This window comes from Aythya ferina (genome assembly GCF_964211825.1).
Source record: "Aythya ferina genome assembly, chromosome: 12".
NCBI lineage: Eukaryota > Metazoa > Chordata > Aves > Anseriformes > Anatidae > Aythya > Aythya ferina.
In genome coordinates this window covers 20,491,740-20,518,990 of record NC_140308.1, presented here as the reverse complement: position 1 = coordinate 20,518,990, position 27,251 = coordinate 20,491,740, and the positions used below count along the sequence as shown (strand labels likewise).

Here is a 27,251-nt window from a genome sequence, read left to right as displayed (position 1 = left end):
CCTAAAAAGCTCTCTTTCAGCACTCATTTATCTCCCAGCAGTTAGTGAAAGGAAAACACTTTGTCTTTGACCTCCCTAAAACACATCAGCAATCACTTTGGTGGATGTGGGAAGGAAGGGGGACATCTGGGAGGTCTGTCCAAAGCAATGCATTGGCAGTGTGGGACCAGCTCCACAGGTTACCTGGAGCCCATTTCTCTATTCCACTCAGCCAGGAGCCTTTTTACTACCTCCTGTTGCTCCTGACACACTGCACAACCTGCCTCTCCTCTCAATAATACAGAAATGGCTCCCACGAAGGTCAGGATCCAAATAATCAGTCACAGGCTCACCGCGGTCAGGACCAAGTATGAACACTTCAGTGTTGCAAGTGTTTGGGCTATGAGGATAAACCTGGAATATCTGCAAGAAAAAAACAAGGCAAAGCTGTGAGACACTGAAAGTTGCACCTTGGAAGAAACAGAAATTACATTGTGCTCATTGACAAGACTAAAAAGACAACACTGATGACATTACAAGAACAAAAAAAGATGCAGCATGATGCTACCAGTGATGTGATACATATTACACATTTCAGTATCTAACAATCCTCTTAGTGCTTGTGAGAAATAAAAGTTAAAATGTAACGGAAAAATGATCAAGAGCAATTAACAATGATAGTATCTGTGGGTCTCCATAGCAATTAGGAAATGAAACAGATTACTGTACCATTGTGCAGGACTTTTTTTCCTTCCCACTCCTTCCCTGCCCTGCACATCCCAAAATGCATGCAGGGCTGTGCACCCTACCAGGGCTTATGCACGGGCGCTGCTGTCGGCAGATCCTTGAGGGCTTGCCTGTGTGTTGCTCACCTAATGCTTGTTTGTTTTTTTCTCCCCCTTCTGAACAGCCACCGGACTCAGCTCAGGCACGGTGATCTGTAATCTAGCAGCCATTTTTCTGAACATAAGCAGCTTGCATTTAAAACTCTCCTGCTCATCTGTCTTCATTTGAAGACTGGGTTAAAAAATAAAATTAATGATTGCTATCAGAGAGAAGATGAGCAGCATCACCAGTGAAAAGTAGCACTGCCACATTTTACCAAGGCTAACATTTTTCACTGGCTGGAAATGGCTGGATATACTTGTAAACATTATTAAAAATAATAACTTAATGTTTCCTTCCTGTGACTAGCTAGCATTAGCAAGGTATTTCCAATTAGCATTTCCTCCAAGCAATGTAGGCCTTTTACTTCATTTTATTTAAAGAGGGATTTGTTTTCTAATTTTTTTACTTCTGCTGTTGTCAATAATAGAATTCAGTGGAATGTCTGGGGCTTTTTCCTCCCATCATTTGTGGTTTGTAAGCCACTGAAAGAGAATGTGTGCGTTTGATTTTATTTGCTTTAGCATAGCTGTCCAATGAAAGAAAAAGACATAAGTATGCATTTCAATCTACTGTATAGTATTATGCACAGTTTTAAAATACAAGTAAATAACATTGCACACTTAAATTAAGTCATTTTATTTTTAGGCAAAATAAACAAATAATAAAATGATAAAATAACATAGATGTCTTTGCACTTCTTTTTTAAAAAAATATGCATGATGAGTAAAAAAACTCTAAAATCCTTCAGCCAAAGTTTAACACTCTTGTGTAGAGGAGATTGCTGCATTTCCAGCTCTAGCAAGCCTCTGCTTGATGGACTAATCCTACTTCATTAAAAAGAAAAACAAACAACAACAACAACAACAAACCATACATATACATTTTTGAATACTAAATATGCAAATATTGCAAATGCAAAGTTGTATCATGGGTTTGGCAGCCTTAAGGCAATAATTTCCTTTAAGTTTAACACAAAGTGGTTGAATATTTCAATTGATTACATTGGGTAATTCTCTTTTCATTTAATCAGATTAACATATAACTTGCAAATTCAATGCCAGTTTTACACGCTCTAATCCTGTAACATATAAAAGGCTGAAGTGCAATACAACAACCTCCACAAAATACAGTATATATTGGTAAGCTTTTAAGTAGCACATGCATACACACACAAATTCAACTAGCACAACCAATTATCTGCTTGTATCAATAGAAAACAACTTTTGAATAGAAAAATACATTAATTCCTCATCTGGAAGTATAGATACATATTCTACATATAACTTATGCAGCAATTCCAGAAAAGAAAAAAAAAAAGAAAAAAGGAAAAAAAAAAAAAAAAAAAAAAAAAGATTTTCTCTTCTATTCACACACCTGCTAATTAAAAATTTACTTTTTAAGTATAGCATGGAACCTTAAATATTTCATATACCTCAAATAGTAAAACGCAGTGACCCATACAGTAGTTTACAACTGCTTTTAGGATAGGTCCTGATTCATGAAGGCCTTAACTGCTGACATTTCATTGACTAGTCACAGTTTCTAATGTGCTAGTAAAATAATCCTAGAACATAAGAATCATAAACTCAGTTTATCATTCCTTCATTTAGAATTGCTTTCATAAAGGAATTATGAAGGTTTCAGTCACCTACACACACAGGTAACACCAAACAGCCTTTTTTGTATCTACAACAAGCCAGAGAAGTCAAAGATTGTTTAACCATGATTAAACATGTTTCATACAATAGCAATCTCTTCCCAGGAAAAAAAAGCTTGGTATGTCACCATAATTAGACAAATGTTGTTAGTCACAAAATGAATGTCTAAACACAAGCTAAAATTACCTCAGTGCAACATCCTAAATCCATAGTTATTCCATGGAAATGGAATTATTGGCATATTAAACTTTCACATTTACTACACACAACAAATATCAGCCTTCTCTGCCAATCCCAGGAGGAAAATCTATCGCACCAATGCTGAGGTCCATTTAAAGTGCATATGTACGTAAAGGATTGGGCCCTAAATCTGTATAGACATTTATTCTTATATGCAGATGTGTTATATGGAGCCAGTACAATGAAGTATTAATGTGAGACAGAGCATAATAAAAATGGTACAATAAGAAGGGAAGTATATTTTCACACAAAGTATTCAGTGTGCAAATGCACTCTTTAGTTGTTGCATCAGAACGTAATACAGTTTGGGGCTGAAAATAAGATTGTATAGCAGCTGATCAGTTAGATGATTCCTGAGTTGTGCAGTGAATGTGTGACATTGTACATCGTGAGCTGGACTCACTCAGGAGTTAGTGAGGCTCTGGCTCCTCTGAGCACTGTTTCTACCTCTTTTGGAGTTAGTCCTACATTTCTGTATTTGTAACAGCAAACAAACAATTTTTTGTTTGGAAATATGTTTAAAATATATATGTGTGTATATACTGTGCATGTACACATTTGTTTCCACACTTGCCATAGAGAGGAAACCATTTTATGGCAGGTATCCAACCCTTCACATTATTTCTCTGGCAAACGTTAAAATGTCTGTCAACATCATGTAAACAGGCTGGTAGGGAATTGCCAGCCTTTTGAAGAAAGAAAATGAAAGCTGCCATTTATTCTGTGCATAACACCATTTCAATATTTTTCAAAACCTTAAATGTTGAATTGTCATTTAAAATTTTGAATCATTCATCAACATGACATAAGGTGGCATGCATGTCCTTATAAATTCAAACAGATCAATCCCAGAATGATCTACTAAAAAGCAATCAAGAACCTCAAAGCAGGTAAAGGTGCTATAAACTATGGCAGATAGCACAGGGATAGGATAATGCTAAGCAACACATCTGGTTTTGATCCTCCATGCAAAGACAGTCAAAGGTGGTGTAGTTTTGCTGAAGTTCAGCGTCAGCGGTTACAAGGAGACTGTATTTTCTTGTGTCAGCTAGGGGGTTTCATCAAGAAAACTCTTAGTTCTGGAGGTCTGTTTACAAAATCATACGACTTTGCCATTTATGAGCTCTGGAATGGCCCCATCTCTGAGAAGAGCCACCAGAAACACTGTGAAGAAGCTGGTGGAGACACTGTTTGCACAAGGCAAAAGTCCCAGCTGGCCCCTCTGAAGGGTCTGCCCCATGTTTGACCACAGAAACCCAACAGTGCTTGGGTGTTGTCCTGATGCCATCCCCAACACACAGGATTCTCGAAGTTCTGTTAAGAACTTCAGGAAGGAATAATATAATTTTAAAATTCCTTTGAATCCATCCTGCTGATCCCAGTGATTTGTTGGGCACCTCACTCTTTGTTGTGTGACAAGTTGGACTTTGGACAAGGTCAGCTCTTGAATCTTGATTATGTTTCTTTTTCCCTTGAGCCAAAAGACATTGATTTGTACATCTAGTTTACCTTGTTTTCTTAGCCATTTGTGACACAGTACAACAGTTCCCATCGAAAAAAGTGTCATGTAAATAAATTACAACTTAGGACGTATACATTAAATAATTTTATAAATGAACTTTAAAAATGAAGGAATAAAAAATGCCAGCCCTAGCTTCTATGGCTGCAGTGATTATTCTGATCATGTTGTCATGTGTAATGAAGCACAGTCCCATCATTAATCAAAAGAACCAATCAGATAACTAATTTAGGCAATATTCTTTACCACAGGACATGTTGGTCAGTAAAAAATGCATTAAAATAGCAAAAGATCAATAGTAGACACTAGGGACTCTGTTTACAAACCAGTCTTAAACTTTAGGGTACCCTCAGTCATACTGGGCATGTTTTTGTTGTTGTTTTAAAAAAGCTAAAATAACATATAAGATAAATGCTGAGGCTTTATTTTCAGTTAATGACGTGCAGCTGTCTGTTACAAATGTATGAATTACTGTGTTATTTAATGTTTTCCACAAAAGTGTGCTTAGCTACTTTCTAAATATACTCTAACTAGACTGGAGTGACACTGTACAGGAAATAGCAGGATCAGGATTTGACAATGCATGCCTTCAATACTTTATGTGGAAGCCCATGTCAAACACTATACCTCTATACCTGGCAGACATTATTTATGTTCTGACTTGAGCAGCCTTATGTTTTACGTAACCAATACCTTTATTTAAGTGCAGATTGAAAGGACTTTGTTGCCAGCAGATGCATACTTTTTCTAATTTGGATCCTTTTGTCCTTCCTTTATTTTTATTTTTATTTTTATTTTTACTTTTACTTTTATTTTCATTTTCTTTTTTTTTAACTTCCTTTCATTGATCCATCCATCCATTCTTTATTTATTTTTTTTTTTTTTAAAAGAGGGTTTTGTTGTTGTTTTGTTTTTATTAATTTTTCCAATCACAAAATGCATCTCAAACTTGAAATCTCTCCACTGCATTTAATCCTATCCAAGATGGTAAAGAGAGCGGTGCCTCAGAATATCCTTAGCCTGTGTAAGGTTTGCTGCTCAACCTCAAATGTAGCATTGCCCCACTGAATTCTGCTGAAGCTGCCTCCTCCCATGCCTGAGGAGCCCTTTACAGCTGCATGGCCAGCCCAGAGAAGAGAGCAACTTACATTCCAATAACAGTGTAAAACCACAATGGAATAACCACAATGGAATCACAAGCTCAGTAAGTAGTCTGAATAGTTAACCAAAACCATAACAAGACACATTACTCAACTTCTACACACAATGTGCATGAACAGAGGGAGCAGGAACAGTGTATTAGGTAGATGCAACATTTATATAATGTCTGTTTGGGAATGCACAACTAATTTCAGAAATAACCAGGAGTTTCCCATCCTACTGTCAGCAAAGCACACCTGTAAACACCACTACAAAGCAGAAAGGCATTCAGCACTTTCATCAAAAGTGTGATGGGCTGGCCAGCCATAGTAACAACTCACACAAATTAAAAAAAATAAATAAAAATCCTATAATTTGAAATAATAAACATCTTAACAACAAATAGAAACAACAAGCTACAATGCAGTTATTCCAAAATGGCAGAATATAATTTGCAAAGCAGGAGAAGGACACAGGTGCAGGAGGCAACATGTGAGCAACACCTGCAGACCAGTGGGGTCCTTGAGTCTGGGGGGCAGCCCTCCTCCAGAAGTGTCCCCGCACCACAGCACGTGGCACCTACACCCAGCCAGCCAGATATACTTCACTGGGACAAAGATTTCTGCATGGAACTATATTTGCTTATTGAAGTTAAATTATACACTTTATCATAAGGGAGAAAAAAAGCACCTATGACACAGTAGCTGTCTTCTGAGTGGGAAGTATCTTCAACCCTAAGATGCTGCTTTTCAAAGAGCTCTACAGAGGGAGACCAGGAGGCCACCTAGTCCCATCCTCTGCCCCAGTCTCAGACAATAGGAAAAGAGTAGTAAAAAGAGCAGGTCCATGCTGATGTTTTCCTCCTTTTTCCTTCCCACCTCTCCTCGCTACGTTGCACATCTCCTGTGTCATATCATCTCATAGCCATCTCTATTCTGAGTCAAAAAATGCTGGTCTATTTAATCTCTCATCACTCAGGGAGCTATTCTCTGTCTTGTGGGCTTCCTCAGCACTTTCTCTAGTTCAATGACAGAGCTAGTCCCTCCCAGGGACTTCAGGAGCCTATAAACATGGAAATATTTAGGACACCACCAGCAAAACAAAAAACAATTGCAATGTATGTGGCTGTGCTGCTGGCATGGGGACCAGATAACAGCTAAGAATGAGCCCCTCTTTCCTCAAAACACTTTAAGTAGTCTCATTGAAAACAGTTGTAAAGCTCATGTGCTTACCAGTAAGCATATGCTTAAACATTTTAAGGCATGACAATTGACAAATGAGCTGATAGAAGATTACTACCCTTGTCTAAAATGCACATAGTAGTACTTACTTTCAGAGGAGCAGGGAAGCATCTAAGAGATATTTGATCTGCTGAAGATCCTTGTACTCTTCTGTTGTTTCAAGAGATTTTACAAGATACTATTTGACGATGTTTTACTCAAAAAATACAGGACCTTACTTTATTGTACATAATTCAATTACTTCCTTCCATCCAATAGAATAAGCTCATTCAAACAAAATCAGAATTACTTCCCTCTTTTGGCTTGGGTACAGCATCTTTTGTACCCAGCTAAGCAATCTTCACAGTGCTTGGCAATAATCCTGCTTAGAAGGGCAGGATTTAGAACAGATGCAGACTTCTCCATGTCGGGGTGCTAGCAAGTTCTCTATTGATTAGTAGGGTGCATAATTGGGTATGACAGAATATAGATTTCTGGCAAAAAATCATTTCTAATGGGAGAAGCTGCTTGCTGAGGACACCCACTTCAATTAAAGGTAGACCAAACCTCTACGTTAGGAAGTTAACCCCGTGACTTCTCCCATATCTGCTATTTCTGCTTTTAGGATCCAGGAGTCAAAGTGGCTGGTTGCACCATTAAAGGAGAAACAATCATGAAGATAATGCATAAAATTAGAAGCAGAAACAATTTGGATCACAAAATACTATATAAATTTATGCATACTCTGTATATTCTAATATGTCTTAAATGCCAGCTACATGAAGGAGCACACAAAATTTTAATTTTTAAACTAACTACTTCTGTGGGTGTAGGTACACTCCTCATATGTGCAATGTTGCGGTGGAAAACCGAATCCTTCTGATTCACCAGAGAAGTTCCTATGTAGATATCTTGATATGATGCCTATTGCAAAGCTCATTGGCGTCTCACGGAGCCTTTCTATTGACTTGAATTCTACCATTTTTTTTTTATTTTTTTTTTTAAATCTAATCTAAGCAACTAATCTAAAGACTAGTTTTAGCCTAAAACTAAACTAGACAAGTCTTGCTTGTTTTAATATCCTCATTTACTTATTTTTTTATTAGACAGCGTGTTCATCTCACCCTAAATCAGATGAAAGGGTGAAGCAGACCTAGAGATACAAGGTTTCCATGAACCAGATATCAGTCCCTGTTTTAGCATGTGGTTATTTCCTTGAAATCAGCAATAACCCTTATGTTCTTAACGTAAGGCATGTGCTCAAGTGCTGCATTTGATTGAAGTGTGACTGATTGGACTAAGGCTTTTGATCTCGGCCTCTTCTTTTGAAATAAAAAGAAAGAAAGCAGATTGGTCTTAGACAATTATATTTACAGCACCATGTATGCCACCATTGCTCCACAGCAGGGATGATCTTATCCACAATGACAAGATGAGGAGTTATGTTCCTTAGGTGTTGCACACTTACACAAAACTTCTGGAGCCTGCAGAGAGCAGTCTCCAATGTTTACTCTCATAACTTCCACAGCAACTTTTGCTTGCACATACAAGACTCACATCGAAGGCACAGCAATTCAGAGAGTAAAAAATGTCAGCTGCTTAATACTACACAACAACAGTACAAACTAAGATGTGAAACATATCGAGCTGAAACTACAGGGGAACTTCGGGCATAAAATGTAATTGTTCAAACTGGAGTTTAGCCAGCACACCAGGATTCACACCCCTGTCTTGCAAGAATAATGCAATGAAGTGTGTGAACCACAAATAATCATGACCTCAAATTTATGACTTACAGCCATCTTAGCATGGCATTCCCAGCAATACTGTCTTTGCCCAGCACCATACCAGGATTTTCGGTCTGTGTTGAGTCAAAGAGGAGAATAATGGTTACTTATTTACCAGCACCACCACATGAAGTGCAATGGGTCTCTTTAGAGGTCCCTTTCTCAAGCAATGATGCCTCACAGCTTGTGAGATCTAACAACATCACAGTATTAATTGGCATAACTGCAACTACAGCATGAAGACCCTACCTTCTAATTATTTTTTTTTAACAGACTGTGATTATTTTATATAAAGCTTTTAATCAACAATGCCATATATTTTTATTGTAGTTTTTAAAATGACAATTATAAACACAGATCATTTGTAGAGAAAATATTAAGAATCATGTAGGGTACTATTTAATTCTTTACTACATTACAGTTAAATTTATGCCCCCCCCAAAAAAAAAACAACCTGCTGTGATCTCCTTCACATTAAAAACATTTCATGGTAAAACAGGTCTAACATTTGCCATCAAAATGTTTTTAGATAAATTCACATCTGTTCCATTAAAAATGTTTCAAAGAAATATTTGCTTGCTTTTAAAAAATATCAGGAAATTAAATAATCAAAATGTGCCATGACAGGGGAAGATACAATTTTTGGGAAAACTGTTGGGAAAAACACAGTAAAGCCTATCTGTTGGTCCTTTCAGGAGATGACAGCAGCTCTTCTTCCTTCTGCAGTACCTTCTACAGTAACTTGTCCCATCAGAAAGCAAGCAGAGCACACACCCAGGGCAGGAAACTGGCCCAGCTCCTTGGGCTGGTTTGGCTCTAGGTCTCACAGAGCTCATCAAAGAGCTCCCACAGGAGTGCAGACTGGCATTATGCTCTTATTTTGACATACGTTTTTTCGGGCTATGTAAACACAAAGCAGCTAAGACTAAGGAAGCCTTTCAATTGTATTTTTTTCTGACAAGTTTTGGTATCTAGCCAACAGATTGAAAATATGTATGTTCAAACACAATACAAATGCTGCAGCTCACTGACCTGTGAAACAGTGGGAATATGAAGAACAGTGAGGATTAAACCACTTTAAATCCCTCCAGCTCTCGCTCACACTCCACATTGGAAGAAAATACAAGCAGTTACACCAAGCACCATCCTCATTTATAAAGTGATTCCATAACACACACAGACGCCAGCATACCGGATGGTTATTTTTGAACTGTGCTATATGTTAAACATAAATTTTAAAGTTAAAGGAATCTGATTAACTTGGAATTCCAACTGACAGAAAAATGACAAGGTCCAGCAGAAACAGATGTTCCCTGCAAGTTGCTTCTTCCATCCCACACATCTTTTAAGCAACATTTAATTCCATTTGGCACTTCTCCCGATATTTTTTCCTTCATCTTTAATGCAATTGTAGGAAAATCTGATGCTTATCTCACTGCTATAAATGTAATAGTAATATTAAGGAATGTCTCACATTAAATCTAAGAAAGTGAGACCAGAATAACAGTACACAGTTTTATGCTAATCCCTTTATAATACTTTTACCTTGTGCGCTCTCTATTGCTTGCATTAAAAGTCTGCTCAAGGTAGATTAGCCTATGCAAACCTACCCTGCCTGCTGTACTCTGCTAGAGACCCTACCTACATGAGCAGGTCTGGTTCTCAGAGACAAAAGGTTCGTCTGTGGCAGGTGGAAACTGGGACAATGGTCCACTCCTATGAACCCAACAATTCAGGTGAACAGAAACCACGAGTCACTGCAAACCAAAATGCTAATCTCTTATGGGTGTATTGGCACAGAGAAGTATCGATACATTGTAGAGAAATCCTAAATAAATGTCCTTCAGTGGTTCAGTATGGAAAGAGGATTTAGATAGAAATATCCCCACCATAGCATCATATCTGCTGAATTTTAAAAGCTTTAAAAACAAAAGAAGGGAATGTATGTGTATATATATTATACAGTTTAATAACTCTGCTCTAACTACAAATTAATTCAAATCTTGTACTTGCATTAAAAATGAACTCTATCTATTTTATGTTGATCATTAACTAAGAATATTTCACACTAGAGATTTGTCATATTAAGGAGAATTGAAACCACTTATATCAATTAATTGTATTATACATAATCTTTACATAGATTACAAAAAATAATTTAGATTCTATATTAAGAAAATATTAAATATAAATTCTGCAAGGAATCATGACCCAAACTCCTGTCTAAATAATATTTTGGGATAGGGAAAGGAATGGTGGAAAAAGAACTGTTAATCAAGAGCTGATTGTGAGTTCTTCAATGAATATTTTCCACTTCAAAGTGCAATGTAATACAATGTCTGTTTCATGCAAATGTGTCAGTGTGCTCAGGAATGGTGTCTCAGAGATGGGTTGGAGAAGGAGGAATGGCAGCCCAGTGTGCCAGTAATCACAAGAAATGGGAGGGAGGTCCTACATTCAGCAGGGTGAGAACCTGAAGCTAGTTCTCCTTCATGCCAGAAATGCTTCTTTTGGAGTTTCCCGTCTTTGCCCATGCTTTTTCTTTTCCTTTTTTTTTTTTTTTTTTTTTTTTTCTTTGAATACAAAAAATCCACACAAGGCCTGATACTACAACATGCCTCATCTTCGCTTTTCATGTACATAGCCCTACTGACCTATGGAATGAAAGAGAGTAAAAGAAAACTTGTCTCTGCTAAAAGAATATTAGCTCAGGCAGTCCCAGAGGAGCATGGAGCCTGAACAATGAAGAAACTTTTAAGTAGCTTCAGAAAAATACCAGCCAAAAAATACCAATGTTAATTCTGCAGTGGGGCAGCATTTTTGGCAAAGGAAGTGGAAATAAATGCTTACTAACTAGGTGTTTACCTCTTCAATAAAGCCAGCTTCCAACACACTTAACAGAAAAAGGAGGTTAAATTGACTGGATGCTCAGTGAATTATTCATGTAGGGGCTGTGCCAATGCACATGAACTAAAGCAGTCACAGAAGACAAGATATGCAGTATCATTTAGATGGTATGGACCTTTCTCATCCCAGAGGAGAAAACAGTGTGGTCATGACAGGGCACATCATGCGTGGCACATCTGATGTATGCAACTGTCATGACATATCCATAAAAATATGTATCTTCTACATGTGAAAAGATAGAGTTTTAAGTATCCTCATTTTTCACAAAGGAAGAAACAGTAAGTCTTGGCCCCAGTGGTCTCCTTGCATGTGTCCATTATTTTGTTTTGGCACTGTGCAGTGCCTGACCTTCTTCATGCAATGTGCAGATAGCCCAAATGCTTCCCAGAAAGAGAACTCAATACAAACTTCCCCAGAATGTTGTCGGAGATACACTCAATTTTTAAGCATAACCTTGCCACAACTGATAAAAAGGACTTTGACATGTTAACTATCAGATTTGCAAGCAGCAAGTGGATCTATAGATCAACTGATCGACTGATAGCATTATATACTTTCCAGAAAGAGAAAAAACTTGACCAAATACTTCTGATTTTGTGTGAGCTCCACCATCACCAAGCAGTCCATAGAGAGAGTACCTAAAAAACAAAACAAACCAAAACAAACAAACAAGAAAACACCATATTATTTTCCTGAATAATTCTCTATTTCATTACTTTATCATCATTGCTGTATCATCCATCATTACCCCCTGCCTTTTCCAAGCAGGAGAGATTAACAATAGGGGAAAGCTTTGGAAGCCCTATGAAACCTGGAAGTCCAGACCTCGTGTGCTGCCAGAGATGTCTCAGCATGCTGCCAATGCAATCTGAAAACTCTGGATTTGGAGATGGGGCTGTTAAGCTCTTGGGTGATGCAGAGAATGGACTAATTAACAAACAACGTGTGACCTACCTATCTCTTCCCTTCAGCATCCCACTGGGAAGCAGAAGACATGCCGAGCAGCTCCCACCTCTCAGAGGAGCCGAGACCCGTCAGTGCTTGCTGCTGTCAGATCAGCTCTGAAGCTTCCACCACCATCTGAAATGCAGAAAGGAAGGAGAGCGGTCATGCCACAGGGAGGGAAAGGATGCTTGTAGCACCGCGATAAACAAAGGCTTCAAACATGGGCCGTGTTACAGGACAGTTTTCCCTTATTGAGGAAAGTGGGAAACAATCAAAATTTCAGTAACCGTTCTGATAGGATTTTTAATGCAGCTGCTGTTGCCTTATGGTCAAAACCAAAAAGAATCATAAAACCACTGAAGTATTTTCAAAATTTGAAAAAAAGATTAGCTTCAAAACCTGAAACGTTCTAGAAAAGGCCTTTTTTTTTTTTCTATTTAAACAAACAAACAAACCACAAACTTTTCTATGTAGTAAGCATCCCCAGCACTGTCTGTCCACAAGCAGACAGTGTGACTAAACTGTCACAGAACCATGGAGCTCAAACTCATGTGACACTAAAAGCCAGCTCTCTGGACCCCTGTTCACCAGTTTCAAAGTGAAAACTTTGTTTTAGCAAAACAAGGGTAATTAAAAATTAAAGGCATGATATGCTACACTTTGGATATCAAATCTTCACAAGGGAAAGGAAACCCAACTTTTATTAAGCAGCAAATAGCAGAATAAAGACAGACTTTTCTAATGGGACCAGACAGTGTAAATCCTACTTTCTATGTAGATGATAGGTCTACAGACCAAAATCGTGCTTTTCTTCCTAAAAAAAAACAACATACTACACTAGCAGCCAAATGATCTTTGGTGCTATACAAGTAATTGCAAAATTATATCTGCAGCCTTTCCACCAAAAAGCTAAATATTTTACTAATGGCCTGACCACTGTGTTGCTGCTTGTCAGCCTTAGCTTGAGCAGGAACTTTGTTAACAAGCTTTGCACTTTAGTGATGCAGCCTCCGGATGGCTGCATGCTTAACGTGTACATTAACAAAACTAATTTCAGACTCAGGAAGCAGAATGAAGATGTTCATATGACACACAGAGAAGTTATGTATGGATGATATTTCATTATGCTTAGTTTCTACCATCAACAAAAAACATAATCTTGCAGCTCTACAAAAGCCCGTATCCTGATTTCCAGTAACTAAGTGCAAGCTGGGCAAAATGGTATTAAAGAGAGAGGTCCTGGAGCAAGGAAATGTACATCACTGCTACACACAACACTCCGAGCACAGAGGAAACAAGCGACCAAGGGAGAAGCTCTACATCCTCCTTTAGAGCTGAGCACAGACCCTGCAGATCAGGGAGCTGGCCAACAGGCACCAGCAGTGTGGCTGAGCCTAGCATCAGCTCCAGCCTTTGGTCCTCTCCCTCCCCTTCCATCCATCTGCCTGAGGCAGACAGATAAAATTAGGAACACGCACATAATAGTGGTCTTCACTCAAACTGTTTCTTGTTTACTTTCTGCCATCTACTTTGTCTACAGTTTTCTTTCAAGTAAATCATACAATTACTCTTTTCCACCCACTCTACATTTTAAGTGGCATTTGATTAACAAATAAACTAACTCTTAATAAAAAAACTATTGTCTAAATAAGCACTAATACTTTAAAATAAATACTTAAAATATACCTAATTATGTATTTATTCAGGATTTAACAGGACATCCATTGTATGCTAACTAACACAAAATTTAAGTTACTTAAAAGGTACTTATTCAGGTTTAAAAATTATATAGAAACTAAGCATTTTCTACAAGCTGGCATATGATAACTTTAATTTACTTGAAATAATATTAATGAAATAAGTACTTAGGTCCAGTAATGCCGCTTATACTTGCTTTGTGAATAGCTCTGAACATGTCACACAAACAGGATTATTTGTGTGTGCTATGCTTCAATGCCTTTAACCCGGCAGCATCAAAGCTGGCTTTCCATCTTTCCATCTCCTGCAGCTCACCTACAACCTTCACTAGTTTGCTTCCATCTACTGGCACATTAGAACTGCCCAAACACAGAATTTGTGGTCTGCAGGAAATGTCAGCATTTCAGAGACAGTTTCCATTCAGATCCAGAACAACTACCCCTCCTCTTTCCTTTTCTTTCTTTTCCTTCCTTCCTTCCTTCCTTCCTTCCTTCCTTCCTTCCTTCCTTCCTTCCTTCCTTCCTTCCTTCCTTCCTTCCTTCCTTCCTTCCTTCCTTCCTTCCTTCCTTCCTTCCTTCCTTCCTTCCTTCCTTCCTTCCTTCCTTCCTTCCTTCCTTCCTTCCTTCCTTCCTTCCTTCCTCTAAACTTTTCACACAATGAACATACACCTGGGCTTCTCCACAGCCATGCACACTGGAAAGCTGGGGGTCTGCAGGGAAGTCTCCCTTTGTTCAGGGCTGGGATCTTCCTACACAGATGTAAATCCTGAAAGCCAAGGTCTCCGATGCAGGGCAGGCTTTCTGGTGTGGCTACCTTGGAGCTGCGAGCACTGGCAGGCAGCCAAGGAGCCACACAGGTGACCTGGCAGGAAACCAGACAGATTTACAATGAAAATCTGCTTAGCAGGCTAGGTTCTCTGGGAAGATTCATTGAAAGCCAGATGTTTTCATGAAATGTTTTGCTTTTGACGAATTGGCATTTTCTGATGAAAAACAAAACAAACAAACAAAAAAAACTTTCTATCTGAAAACTTCCCTTGAGCTTTGTTGGCAGCCACTGCCAAGAGCCACCTGCTGGGACAACGTCCCAGGGCTCCCAGTGAGGTTTTGGGGCTGGTCCTCTGTGGGTTCATGGGGTACCAGGAACCTGCTGTGCACCAATTCAGTGGTGGTGGCCTAGGAGTCCCCAGGGAGGTGCCCTGGCCACCTGCCTACCCCAGGCTGTGCAGCACACACCGGACCCCTGCAGCAAGCCCACCAGGGATCTCACAGGCTCATACTTCCAGGTCCTCCTGCCACCTTCTGCTGGCCAATGCCGGCTGCCGATGCAAGAAAGAGAAGGCAGCTATCACTTGGCAGCTGTAATGCTGCTCAGGCAGACAACTGTTTATGTCTAAGAAAGCCACTCCTAATGAAAAGAAACAGATATAAATGTGGAAAAAAAGGACCATGGGGCATGAAGGGCCTGGGGAGTTCTTTCAAAACATGAGTTATCTTGAAGTGGCACTGAAGGCAAGCACGTGAGAAGCACCAATGAAAACTTGGCTTAAAGACAACTTTTCGGAGGCAAGAAATGTCATATGTCTTTCTTTCAGCAGCAGACTAGGCCCACTACTTTATTTTTGGTGTTACAGCAAAATGGTATACATTAAATAGTCACCAGGTCTTCAGAAACTTCACCTCTGTTATTATTTCAAAGGACTTTCAGCTGTGAAAAACAATGCCATTTTATTCTCCAGACATAGTTATCTTACAAATTAAAGGTGTTATTTATTGATTTATTTATTTTCAATGCAAAGTATTAAAAATTCTCTTTAATCCATCGCATTTGGAGTATCTGTCCAACCCAAAGTCTCAAAACATTAACATGTACTTTGTAAATACATTAGAATATCCAAATAACAGTGTGTCAAATACAATACTTTCTTGTGCTGGTGAAATCCAGATGAGATTCATCAACTTCAGTAGACTGCAGGTTTAGAGGCCTGTAAATAAGGGAAAAAATTGGCCCTCTGCTTTAATTAACATTTTAAATCAATTCTGTATTTGATAAGGTTCCAAAATTGGAAAAGATCATAAATAAACTTGATCTGCAATATTAGACTAGAACATACTTGTGCATTCTTTGCTTAAAAAAATTTGTTTTTTATCAAATAATAATTATGGTTGTGCTTGAAATGATCCCCCTTAAATTATTCGGGAAGGTTAAATGACTGCTGAATATTAATATTTTCCCTTTAGTCAGGGCTTCAAAACAATTCCCAACAAAATGTTGGGGACAGCAGATTTGGAGGGCTACGTCATTAAAAGCCACTGTCATTATTTGACATACATGCTTGTTCTGCAGAGACTGTGCGTTCAGTAATAAATAATGTTTTGAAACAAACAGGTGATTTCTATAAGAAGAATCGACAGTATTTTTTGAAGGCAGTGGTTTCTGTAGAAACCTTTCCTCTCTTTGTCCTCTCCTATCTGCAGGGTATTGACAGCTCTGACAAGACTTTGATTATCTAGTCAGCAGGAGCCTGAGACTTGTCACTTGTCAGGTGTGGGCTGGCAGTCACGCAGCTGATGAAACAATTGAAAGGAGATAGGCTGAGCATGAGGAAGATCAGGGTCATCGAGCCCAAAATGTACGGCTGTCTGGTAAGGGGATGGCTTACACCCTCATTAGTGACTCCAGGAAGGCAAGAGAGGGAAATGGGGAGGAGGTGAAACAGAAAAATAAACAATGCACACACAAGGGTTGGGGATGGAGGAGGAGCTCCACTTGTCAACATCTGTTTCTTGCCCAGGATTTGGTGAGAAGGCATTGAGGCAGTGGCCAGGAGCACCTGCTGCTCCAGGTGAAGCCTCAGCACCACCAGCATGAAGCCTCCTTCCTGGCTGCTGGGGGGCAGAGGGGAAGGTGCCATGCTCTGATGCACCTTCCCCCCTACACTGGCTGCCCCATGGTCACTGGCCTCGCTCCCCAGCCAGGCTAGTTATGTTTAGACAAAGCTTCAATCTACCATCCAATGTCAGGCTCAGCCAAAACAAGATAAGGAGGATTTCAGGGAGGAGTGGGGTTTGGAGGAATGCAAAATTTCATCGCAGGGCTCACCAGTGGGTTTTCAAGCTGGGACAGTTTGCAAAACACAGACTGCCTCTGAGCAACTGGCCTCCAATTGCCACCAGCATTAGTTAGAAATCTCAGCTGGGACTGACTCCTTCAGTCCCTGCACTAAGCCAGAAGGCTGGGCTCACACAGGGAATTCTGCTCCCTTTTGCAAGAGTTACTGTCCTCACGCGGCTGAGGATGTCTGCCCAACAAACTGCACTTCAGAGCTCGGCTTTGCAACCAAATATCAAAGAGGGGCATTTACTAATCCAGGTTTAGTCAAAGAGGGCAATATGGAATAATAGCCCTTGTCTTGCAATTAGCAGGAGTTAACAAAGTGCTTGGTGGAGAAATGTCTGTAATCCATAACTAATATCCTCTCTGTATATATCACACACAAGTAGTGGGTCAGTTGATAGGAGATTATCCTAAGAACATTTCACACAAAACTGGATTAGCACAATATGCTTTGCACTGGAAAATCATTCACAAACTTCAGCTAGTGTAAAACCCAGGACGGTTTTCTGGTTGGTTCTCCTCACATTATACACTGTTTTTCTGTGATCTGCATTAGTTAGCTATTCATATTAAAATGTAGTTCAAGGTGTGCTTCGCAAGATTTAACAGGAAAAATAGTGTGACCTGGAAAGTCTCTTTTAAATTTAAATGACAACATAAATTATTATACACATTTAGTTAATGCCATGGGAAAGACCATGAATACTGGGGACAAAATCTGTCAGCATGCAAGCCTGTAATCATTTCACTGATCTTGGAGCTTCCCTTCAAGCCGGTGCAAACATAAGGCCAGCAGATTTTGGGCTCCCATCACTGACATGTTGTGAGCTGCATTTACTTGTTTATCTGAGCCCCGAGCTCTTGCCAAGGAAAAAAAAAAAAAAAAAAAAAGAGCCTGCAAGTTTGGGAGTTGTCTGCTAGTCTTCATAAAATTGACCATTGGTGTTCAATAAATCTTTGGGATACAAACACATATGAAACAGATAAGCATGGATTAAATAGTTCGGAGTTTGAACATCCAATTAAGGAGAACATTTTGCTCTGAAATAAGGCAGAAAATAAAATCCAAAAAAATGGGGCATTCATTATCGTTCAAAACAGGAATACATCTTAGGAAATACAGCATGCAGAGTTACTTGTCCTATGTCTTTTTGGTGTACCCATCATGGTGAAATAGTTGAATTTCTTTACAAGAGAACTGGCTCCAGATTTATAAACACAAAAAACAAAGATCCAGTGTGGAATGGATACTTGATGCAAGGATGACAGAATAAAACACTCACCAAGAAAGCCAGGGAACAATGCATGGCAGGTATGGATCAATGGACTATCAAGTATGTTTTCAGTTGTTGTTATTAATACTTAATCTCCAGCTTTAAAGTAAATGATAATGCATTCACTGCTGTTCTTCAGATTTGATTTCTCATCTAAAGCACTGAATCAGAAATTCAGAAATGCTCCCAGGGCAGGGGCGTACCCTGCACTTGCATAATTACATCAGAATTATCTGAAGTAAGTTACAGTAAGACTTTGGCTGCTGTAGGATGCACAAGAAGAGCGATTCAATGAAGTGCAGAGGGGTAACAAATTATTCTGATATTGACAATAATTTCCTGAGAAATACCAAGGGCTATCCAGCACTAGCAATAAGAGTTCAGCTCCTTCATTATGAGAAAAGAGCCTATATCACAATACATGGCTCTAAATCCAGATTATGAGTTTCTCATTTATCAGATTTATGCTTTTTGTTTTTGTTTTTCAGCTGGGGAAACTGTTTTACTACATTCAAACCTGAAAAGCTGTATTAGGTCCAAGTAAAGCAACACTTCAGCTCCAGTCAAAATACAGGAACATTTCATCCATGGAAGAGAGTCCTAACACCATCTACTGTCAATCGTAATAATTCATAAAGGGTGACACAGAGATTTGAATGTATTATTTTATCACCTTTTCAGCTCTTGTGATTTTGTTACAAGAGCAGAGTTTGTGAGATGATCAAGCTGGAAAGCTATCAATGTTCAGCTATATACATATTTTCTAGGACACAAAATCCTACAGTTAATATAAAATAATTGTGGAAATGGTTGGCAAATTAAAGATGGTTGTTATAGATTCCAAAAATACTTCTTCTTTCAGCAAAATACATTTTTAATTACTTTCCTACTAGCTGTCAGTTTTCGTACACCAGTCTAGACAATTCATGCCAAATCATGCAAAAACTGATTTCAATGACATGCTTTCCTCTAATATCAAAGATCAGAAAAGGTTACCTTTTTTAAAAGCACACGTGGAGTTTAACAAAACAGTTCCAGGTAAACTTGGCTTTTCCTAAATCAAAAATTCCCTTTTGGAAAAGCCAATGTATTAAAATACAAAATAAATTTCTCCAGTTTTAAAAATAACTTGAAAAAATATATATATATATGTCCACATTGTATGCTTATTTTTGTTATCTTCTGATTTCAAGCTCATTTTCCCAAAGCATATTGCTACAAAGTACACTAGCAAAAACTTATAATCTTTGTTACAGAAAATGTACATACCACATCAAAAAGGAGGGGAAAAAAAAGTGAAAAATAATCTGATACTTCCTTTACACTTTTAACTGGAATTATTAAACTGAACTGTAACACTCAGAAGTAAGAAATTATGTATAGTAAAGACTGTAGATTTTACTTTTAGCATCATAATCAATGTCCAAAACTAAAATTGATATAATTGACTGTTAATTAATTCCCTTGATATTTTCATTAGCACATCCAAGCAACAAGTCTTCTGTTTGGCACTTCTGAATTATTCAGGAAGTACTCGGATTGCTATAATGAAGGCGTTACTGCCTGATACTATGCTTGCTAATAAAGTTAAATGCAAGGCATGCTTTTATTTTTCTATTCTGATTGGACAGCCAAAGATTTCCCTTAAGATATGTGAAATGAAATTTCAGAGCTGCACAAAAAAAATGTCAAGAGAAATGTCCAAAGATATTTTTGTGGAGAAAAAAAAAAAATCCATCTCTGTACTTTCAATAATGGGAGCTTTCCTTTAAGCCCTGTAACACTGCAAAGAAAAGGGTTGCTGTGGGTGGCTCTTAAAGCTGTTTTGGACACTCCTGAGCTAATGTTGTTCATGTCATTCAGTAGCATTTCCACAGAAAATGCCCAGGACCATTTCTGGAGGTCACCAGGCACCATCAATACCTTGACCCCTTAGCCAGAGACCTGCTTCTGACCCAGCCAAATGATGAGCAGAGATCTGATGGTAGAGTTGTCCCTGGTAGCCGTCCCTCCATTAGGGTTGCTATTCGGATACTCTGAAATACACCTACAAGTACCTGAGCAGATGTTGGTGTCCTAACTCGGGTAAATCCTCTCTGAACTCCAAGAAGATTTTATCAGGGGAAGGAATCCATAACTGGCCTAACCAGGAGAAAGTTAAGAGTGCTCTATCTGGATGTTCATGGCTGGATTGAAAGCCATGAGAGCTGGTAGGGATGAAACCAAACTCAGCAGCTTTGTGTCTTTTTTTTAATCCTTTTTTATTATTATTTTTTGTAAGGTACTAAGTGGCAGAAATCCTGTAAATCTTGCCATTCCAAAAGAAGAAGCTCGAGGGGACTCGGTGGTATATTTGATGGATGCACTGTCCTTAATGCACTAGCCTCTTCCCTAAGGGATTATGACTTTGAATTTAGTGCAGAGAAGGAACTGTTCCTCAACTGATGGCAGTAAAAGTTTATCAGCAGAGGACAGTTTTACCTTTCAGATAGTCACAGTGTTCTCTCACAGGATCCTACTCCGTACAGATCATTCAGTGCCACTCGCAAAACCAATAAATAGCCACTACAGGTGCAATTCAGGGTGTGTTTTTTACTTTTTTTTTTTTTTTTTTTTTTTTTTTCTTAAACAGAATGCTGTTATTCCTAATTAATTTAATATTTGTTACTTGGACACCATCTACCATATGACAACCTCCAAAGACTTTGCAAAGATTAATGACACCCCACTATATCAATGAAGCAGAAAGAATAAGAATTAGTTCACCCATCACTGAAATGCACTCTCTTCTGGCATGGAACACGACAGCTACTTAGCAGTTTATAACATGGAGGAAGATGGCGTTGGGAATCCAACAGTTATTTCAAGTGAAATATTGGTCCTACAGCAAAGAAGTTGTTCTTCTCCAGAGTTGGACACTGAAGGAGTATGTTCTTCTCAAGCCTACTTGGAATGCTATGGCTGTAAGAAGACACTGCACAACTCAAACAGAGGAAACTGGAGGAAGTTTTGGTGGTACTCCTGAGGTAACAAATGATAATACCCCAGACTAACACCAGCAGGGGTATGAACATAGGCACCTCTCTGAAAAGTTGGATTTAGATCTCATTTTGGAAATAAAACAAATAAGCTCAATGACTTCAAACACTGAATGCACCTTGTCCCTGTGCAGAGTCAAACCATAACCTGTGCAGTTACCTACCCTGACACCCTGACCAAAAATCAAAGGAGGAGTTAAGGTATTTTCCCTTGTCACCATTCATGTCTAGCCCTCCTGAGAAAAAGGGTCTCTTCCCACAGGGAATTAATTGCCAGTGCTACAGCAGACTGGCCATAAACCCAGGAGTGCAGAAGCCAGAGAAGAAACTGCACACAATTTTATGTACTTCCTTCCCTCCTAATAACTGAGGAAATTATTTAAATCAGAAATAAGGGTGTATTTTTGTTGCTGCAGCAGAAGGAAGGGATGAGCTTGACACCACACCACCCCCATTGATCAGCTGTGTCAACAGCAAGCAGGCAGCAGGGCGATAGGTGGGTGCTGATGCCTGCGGGCTGGGGGGCAGCACATGAAGGACAGCTGCCCAAGGTGGCCACTTGTTTTACAGCTGAGGCACCGAGCTTACCCTCTGCTTGCTCCACAGCCACCCCTCCATAACAAGTCAAAACCTGTCTTCCCATTCTGCAGTTACTGCATAGGTGGCTGCATTTTGCCACATAAAAACTCTCATATCAGTCAATGATTACAAAAAGGCTTCTAAGCATACATCATGCAGCTTTATCAGTTAATGTAAACTTGCTGGACAAAAATCCCACATTTTTAGATTTGATCCTCATGGCCTTAAAATATTAATCAGACACATGCTTCATGTATTTTTTCAATCCAACTGTCTCCAGAATGCTTTTTGACAGTTTAAAAAGAGAGGTTAGAAAATAGTAAACGAAAATATGTAAGTAATTATGGTTCTAGTATTGCAGGACCAAGTGAAGTAAATTAATGTAATGCAAACATTTTGTAGAGTTGTTTAATTATTTGCAAGTACAATTAAATCTGCAAGTATTATTAAATAATATTGCAATAGATAGGGTTTATAAATGGGAATGCTCCTAATGGGTCTTCAGAATACTCAAAATTCATTGCAAAATATGCACTTTTTTAGTCATTTACATCCACTTTCTGAATAGCTGACTGTAAACTGCTATGGCTGCATTCAAAAAACTTGGGAACAACTACCTTCAGTTAGTTAATGATGAAATTCCCCTTCAGCTCAGGACTAGTACAAGACCTTCCCCACCTTTGCTTTCCCATGATCTTCCTCAAAGAACTTATGAAGGAGACTTTGTGGAGGTTTTATGTGGCCCAGCAGAACACAAAGAGAATAAGAGTCTGGGCAGTACCTGAAGGGATTTCAGATCTGGTCAAGAGATTACCCTCCATAGACCTCAGATGTCCACTAGTCCACTCCTATTTCAAATCTGTGAAGACATGAATGATAGAAAGATGCCAAAAAGCCAAAAAGCTGCAGCACTGTAACCCTGCCACCAATGAAGTCAATGAGTTCATCCCATAGCTCATAGGGAGTGGAAGCAGGGTAACCCTAGACCTTTTGAGAATTCATTCCTAAATGACTAGTATTTTCAAGTAAAAAATGAATTTATTTTTTTTTTTTAAAACCAACAAGGTTATACAGTGCTCCTGCTAAATTGAAAATCATTTTGCAAACTAAAACTTTTTTTTTTTTCTGAAATACATTGCAATCTACAATTCAATGTCCTAAAGTTACAGTACAGATTTCACATGTTTATATACAGTAGCAGCTAGAATACAGTAAGCTTTTTCCTCTTTTTCATTAACAATTGAAAAAAAAGTGCTGACCTAAAAAGTATTGTCTCAGTGGTATTCGAGATAACTTGAATTCCTGAATGAAGGAGTCAACAACATCATTCAAAACCTTAAGGATATTTATGAATATTTGTCGTCTAAGTACAATATAGCATTAAGGACCCACTGCACAATGAAAGTCATTCAGATATTTCTGTCTGAAACTCACAAAGTTGAGATATGTTTTGAAAACACATCTTTGACTTTGGTTCTTCAAAGAGATCCTGAGAAGAGGTGAAAACGGAGAGACTGTTTGAAACACTCCAAAAGGCCTGTGTTCTTCCAGAAACTGTTTAATTACCAACTGAGCTGCCAATCCTTTCAGAAATTGATCAAAAAGCCACAGAAAGCAGTGACTTAGCAAAAAGAATCAACTTCCTATGTTTTGTTTCATTTAGAGAGAAACTTTTTCTCTTTTTTCTTTGCATTTCTAGGAATTTTACAAGTACTGGCAGATGTTCTGTGTTGCATGGCTCTTCCTCTTTTAAAGAGATGAGCATACATGCATAGCATTCAATAATGCATAGGAATGTCATATCTTCTATGCTTTACCCCATTCCTGTGAGGTCATCAGCCTTTTGATATTTCTAAATTTAATCTCACTTTAGAGCTATCAGTCACAATTTTCTTCCTGATCTCTTTCTGAAATTCACAATATATCTGTATTTCTGATTTAACATCATTTCAGGTGGTTCCTGCATTCATGACAGGTGGAGGCACTGAAATGGGGGCAGTTTGGTTAATTTATTCAGTGAGGGATGCTCTACAGTCTTGACCCTGAGCTATCCAGCTTTAGTCAGCTGAGGGCTTTGGTCTTCCAAGCTGGAGATGACAGCAGAAGTCCTGCTTGTTTGGTGAAGTGCTGACTGACTTGTAGAAGGATGAGTGTGAGCATGCCTGTGGGGGAGGGAGGCTACCAGAAAGTGAGGAATCTGCTACTAGCCTTTAAATTGAAAGCTTTATACTCTCTGCTTTTTTAAGTGATGTTTTATAGATGTAAAGTGTTCACAGCCTCAGTGACAGCATCCAGTATACCTTTCTGAAATGAACAGGCATCTGACCTCAACTGCATCTTTGATGTGGTGGCTTCAGCTCTCAGTATGTAAATATGTTTATTTGTTACAGAAGCCGATTCTTTAAGATGACTGACTATAATTGCTCTCACATAGGCATGCAAGCATGGGGGGATCTTCCAGAAGCAGAACTCTATGTGACCACTCATATTTTGTATGTCTTAGACAGAGGACATCATCCAAAGCACTTCTGAACCTCACATGTCAGAGTTTTTTTCTGTCTGCTTCTTTACAGGTACTGTTTTTCCAAGTTCAGAAAATTTGATGATTTTTTTTTTTTTCCACAAAATGGCTTGGAAAAAGTTTTTAAAACTATGCAAAGAATAAAAACCACTTGATTTAAAACAAAACAAAACATTTTGTATAAATAGTGCCTAAGACTTCATTCACAAAACCAAAATTATTTTAAAATGATTGCTGTTACCAAAACAAATTCTACCCAAAAACATCTAGTATTACTTTCCACTCAGAACACAGCCCAGGCTCACACTTCTCCCATGGGTGAATCATTTGTAGGGTAAGAACTAAAACTACAAAATGATCTGCCTGTAACACTGTTAAAGCAGCACAAGGTACTAGAGCACATAGGACCTCATACAGCGAATCAATGAGTTAAACGGATCTTTTTTCTGCCTTAGGATTTGTATGAGGAAATGATGTACATGTAGCCTGAGCACCTACTGAGGATGCAGCATACACTCTGACAATGGCTTTCCTTCTTATCTAGGATCTTTTAATAAAATGTTAATTATAAAGGCTTTTCAACTCATTGTTTAGAGTCCTAAAGAGAAGTGCACTTTTACTGTCAAACATGAAGGGTCTACAGCGAGTGGACTTATCTTGTAGCAATAAGCTGTATTTTCCTGTGAAGTGATTAATTTAAATGGGCTGGGGCTGAAATCCTGTGGGCTCCTGCACTCCTCAGCTTGAACCACAGTGAACCATGGCAGTGCCTTTCCAAGCTGTGCTTTGCACCATATTAGTAATCCAGCAGGACAAATGCCCTATTTAGACATTTCCTAGCAAGACCCAACAGCCAAACACTGCCCATGGGCTTTGCAAAGGAGTCTTGTCCCTGACCTGCATGTTTAATCCTGACTCAGGCTGATGCACATGAGTTAAGGGTATTTCTGTATGAGCTCAGCATGAATCAGTCCATAAAGCAACAGGTCAGGAAGGAAGGGAAGCAAACAACCTCCAATGGGTCTTGCAGTTTGCACAATGCACAATAAACAGCACATTCCTCTTCTTTTTCCCTCTTCTCCTCCTCCTCCCTCCCCCACCCCTTCCCCCGTATTTTGGTGAAGGGTAAAAAGTGGCATGTGAGAAGCCTCCTCCAGACCACCCATTCTTGTAAATATGTCTATCATGTCCTGTGTTGTCACTCACTGGAAGAGTAAGCAGATTGGCAGATGAAATACAAAAAGGCCAGTGACAGAGGTATTAACATACATCTCCATTAACTTTAGCCAAAAATGGAAAGAAAAGTGTGGGAGAAAGAAAAAATGTAATATCTGAAAGCAGCACTGTCTCCAGTAATGACATGCTGCGTAAAGTGAGCCTTCAAAGGAAAAATAATATCACTTTGTAATGCTGATATTTTGCTGAGTTATTTATTTTATGACAAAAAAAAAGTATTGTGCTGTGTGAATGAATATGAATTTACTACTCTTAAAACAGCAAATAAGGAAACAGTAGTACATCATTATAAAAAAAAATCCTGTAATACTTTGCATAAATGATCACAATTAGTAATTAACTGGGGAAATCAGGCTTATTCTATTATTTTCTGTGGTTTGCTAGGATACCATTTTAACTCTGCAGCCAGTGTTTACCTGGCTAAGCACAGCCACGTATATGCTATTCATATGAGACAGTGCCAGCATAAAACCACCCAGCCTCTCTAACCTCTCTAACGTGTTCAGGTGGGCAGTGGGTGCAGATAGCTCCCATTGGGCCAGCCCAATGCCAGTGCCAGAGCACAGATGTGCCCGGTGGTCCAAAGCACACAGCCATTAGCTCCAAACTCTTGCATAAATAGAAGTTAATTTCAACATCCCTTTCCATGTAGGAAATGTCAAAAGGAATAAAAACACTGAAGAATAAAGCACCACTAAGGCTTTGGAGATACCCGAAATTCAATGTTTCTTACTCCTTGCCAGAGAAATAGAGGAACAGAGGATGTTTCTGAGACTTGGATGAACACTGGGGCTGTTTGCACTTTGCCTTTTAGCCAATAAACTGAATTTTGGCACTTTTTTTCATTTTTTTCATTTTTATTTTTTTTTCTTAATGTGGAGGTGGACAGCGGGAAGACCTTTAAAAAAAGAACATTGAAAAAGAGGAGTAGGAGGAAAATGCCTGAACAGGATGCCATCTTCAGACAGCCCATGCTGTTCATCTCACAGGCTCAGATTGTTAAGCTAGTTGCCTTTGCCTGATTTATCACTACATGTTCTGCATGCTTTACAATAACTGCTACAGGATTATTATAAACACGTATATCTTTTCATTTCAGCAGCACCCACGAGGCCTGGACACAGAACAATCCACTTCTGTGCAAGGTGGGAACACATTAGGAACTGATAGTTCCTATCTGAGGAATTTGTAACCTAACTGAAACTGGGTTTGAGAGACATAGGCTGAATTTACACAATGGCTGATAGGTATAAACACTTGCATCCTATTTGGACAAGCATTCAAATACACTGTTAAGTGATTTACTGAACTGGAAGATGGCTCACCAAGATCACTTAATTGAGTAAATGTGAATACCTCTCTTTTAATCCTAATCTAACTCTCCCAGCTAACGTATTATATTCTTACAAAGAAATGCTACCGTCCTCTCCAGATCCACCACTCTCTCATCTGTACAATGAAGCAGAAAAGAAGTTTGCAAACACAATCTAATACACATTTAAGGA

The 27,251-nt window shown here is 38.8% G+C and overlaps 1 long non-coding RNA gene across 1 annotated transcript in view; it reads right to left on the bottom strand.

Annotated features, from left to right (window-relative positions):
- Positions 1-234: 234 nt before the first annotated feature.
- Positions 235-27,251, bottom strand: part of LOC311443372 — a 49,661-nt gene continuing 22,644 nt past the window's right edge. Inside the window, exons 2-4 of the long non-coding RNA XR_014697237.1 lie at positions 12,293-12,418; positions 11,925-11,976; positions 235-402 (exon numbers count right to left, since the gene is read on the bottom strand). This is a non-coding gene — a long non-coding RNA (uncharacterized lncRNA). The remainder of the gene's footprint in view (positions 403-11,924; positions 11,977-12,292; positions 12,419-27,251) is intronic.